Source organism: Sphaeroforma arctica (genome assembly GCF_001186125.1).
Source record: "Sphaeroforma arctica JP610 unplaced genomic scaffold supercont1.1022, whole genome shotgun sequence".
NCBI lineage: Eukaryota > Ichthyosporea > Ichthyophonida > Sphaeroforma > Sphaeroforma arctica.
In genome coordinates, this window is record NW_014039536.1 from 13414 (window position 1) to 16629 (window position 3216).

The window sequence follows — 3216 nt, forward strand, 5'->3', positions numbered from 1 at the left end:
GAATGTGATGGAAGTATATCATTAGGCGTACTTCGAATGTGTGCTACTTAAAAAATAATCATTGTTTGCACTTTACTTTAAATGTTAATATCTGAGCGTGTCTTCAATGGAGCATACTCGTCACTGGAGGAAAGCGAAAGTCTGAGTTGCCTGGGTATCGTAAGTGAAGGAACGAATGCGCAATGTATACAATACATAACACAAATCACACGATACCATTTAGAATAATCCCAAGAGGTGGTGGTTTGATACCCCCGTTTTATAAATAAAGAGGGTAGAGATTCATTTTATAATTTTTTTTAAATATCATATTTTTAGCCCCTTCCGAAGACATACCGCCACCGGTAGATTCAACCTACAGTGATCCCTTTCTCCGATGTTTCGTAGTAACTCTTAAACTTTTACTACAAGGTGAAAAACTACATATAATGAACAGGATATTATACTGCACATGGACCTATCCAGGGTCGCGTGGCAGTCCAGTGAAAACCCCAATTGAGGTTTAAGACCTAAAAGGATAAAAACTAGGTTTGTCCTGAAACCCCCCCGGAAACCGAGGTTGGAGTTTGGGGTATTGGTTCGGACATTAACATATTGCGGAAGGTGGTATGTTTAGAACGGGCCAAACTCTTCGTGAGCAGATCAGCCGGGTTGTCATGGGTTGATATGTACTCGAGGTCTATCATCCCGTGGCGTACACTGTCACGGATATAGTAATGACATATATCGGTAAGTTTAATACCCTTAGGGGTGCCTGTAACGAGAGCTATCTTGATAGCGCTCTGGTTGTCTATATGCAAGGGGGTAGGAAGGGTTAAGCGGTAGCCAAGGGCCGTCATGAGGCTACGTATCCAGGCTATAGAGCGTGTTGTTTCAGAACCGGCGATACATTCAGCTTCGCCAGAGCTGATTGACACGGTTTTCTGTTTTTGCGACCTTCAGTAGATGGGGGCAGAGTTAAAGCAGATGAGCGTACCCGTTTGGGACTTCCGGGTGAGAGGACATGCCGCCCAGTCGGAATCAGCATAGGACAAATGGGCAGTATCCAAGGACTGGGTGGGGGTACTAGGATGCTAAGTTAGAGCAAAATTAATTGTCCCAGCAAGGTAGAGTAGAATTCTAACGAGGGCGTCGTAGTGTGGGACCAAAGTGGCAGCGGAGAATGCCGCGAGTTGATTGAGCGCACAAGCAATGTCAACTCGCGTCATGTTTGCAGCAAAACCGAAGACGCCGAGAGCAGACTACGGAATCGGCCTGTGAATGGTGCGCCAGTTAATGCACCCGGGTGTGTGTTAGCACCTAATGTGTCTTGGACATGAAATGTGTCAAGCATCCGTTGGATGTAGGCGTTTTTGGAGGAGGGAGATAGTCCCCGAGCCATCCTGTATGACTCGGAACCCTATGACATGACGAGCGATGCCGAGGTTAGTCATGTTGTAATGGGCTGAGAGTTGTGTGTACAGCCATTGATCATCTGAAGTTTGTGGGTCAACGGCCGGAAGGATCTCGTCGACATAATGACGACAACAAGGTCGCGGGATCTGTGTATCCAGATGGTCTCGTCAGCGTCTGACTGCTGGAATTCAGCGTGGCGAAGCTTGGCACTAATATCAAAATTTCAGAGCCTGCCGGACTGTTTAAGTCCATAGAGGCCGCGCTTGCGCTTGAGAACATGATTGGGTGGGTAGTGTCCCAATTCGACGGACTCGTTTGGCGGAAGCATGTAGACTGGGAATCCAGTTCGCTATATAGTATGCGGATGTAATGTCAAAGTGATGAACAACTTTGCGTTCAAACGCAGTCTTAGCGAAGAAGAGATGAAGTGCCGTGGAATGTGCTGCCGGTGAAACTGTCTCCGTGTTGTTGCTCACCACCACGAGCATCCATTCTTGCTTTGAAACGAGTAAGCTGGCCGTGCTCGTCGTGTTTGAGAGCAAACACATACTTACTGTAGATGATCTTGGAGTCCTTGGGGACGGCAGTCAGAGGTATAACGTCAGCGAGATCGTTTCGGATATGATTCTCACGCTCCGTTTCTATTGCTGCTGCCCATTCAGGCCACGATTTAGACTTTTGAGCGCCAGCGATGGACATAGGGACGTTCGGGTCATGGAAAGAGGCAGCTTCAAAGAGTGTTCTTTCGGACCGAGCAGTGGGCTGGATGGTGCGGACGAATGGAATGTGGGTAGGGTGCGCGCGAAGGTAAGTGATGGATGCTTCCGCCAAGTTGATAGGAGGCCGGGCCGCACTAAAAGTAGTCAATAAAGGTGACTTGGAGTGTAGCGGGAGGGAATCCATGATAGAGGAAGGGTTAGGGGAAGGAGTCATCGGTGTTGTGCTGGTGTGAGGTTGGGGGAGAGGTTGAGGCGGATGTGGGATACGAGGGCGAGGAATAGTAAAAAAACTGGGAAAGAGTGGAGGAGGGGTAAGGAAGACCGCAGGAGGGTGTTGCTGGGGTGTGAGGAAAAGAACTGTCGTCGGATAGTTGGATAGGCGAGACAGTGAAAGGTGGGGTGGTCGGGGTGTGGGGCATAGGGATTGAGAGAGTGGTGGGCGGAGTGTGAGGTGGGGTTGGAGGTGGGTCCGTAAAGGCAGGGGGCAGTTGGGCATCTTGAGGTTCAGGGAGTAAGTCGGCCTGTTGAACATCCGGTACAAGTAGTCCGACAGGGGGTACGTGTCCTTGGAATGAGACAACAATGTCAAGGGTGCTGGTGGAGAGAAACCAGTCAGGTGAGATTTTGTACGAGCTAGGAGTCGTCGAGCGAGTGGCCGTACGACCATCTGGAGACCATTGTGCGTTCTCTTCTGTAATGAATTGAACGTCTTGTGTGTCCATCTGTCGTTGCGTAGCAAAATTTTGTATTCGGTAACAGTAAGGGGTAGATTTAAAGCTGCGACCGAGTAAAACGCCGTAACCCACCTGTGAGTCATGCTTCGTGGCACGTGTGGCAGCGTCTCCGCGGAGCTTGAACATGATGACACATCCGAACCGAGCTTTGGGATCGCGGGGGTGGGACTCTTGGAGAAACGTCTGTGCGGGGGTGCAGAGCTTGTCGTTATCCCCTAGAGTTTGGTTACGTATATCGCCGGCCCAGAGGAGAGCGTCTTCCCAGGCGGGGCGGGGCATGCCGGAATCGATTAGTAGCAAGCGAACCAAACCGTTCAGGGTATCATTGTAATAAGCCGGGCCTCCACATTAGACTCACTCTTAAGCAA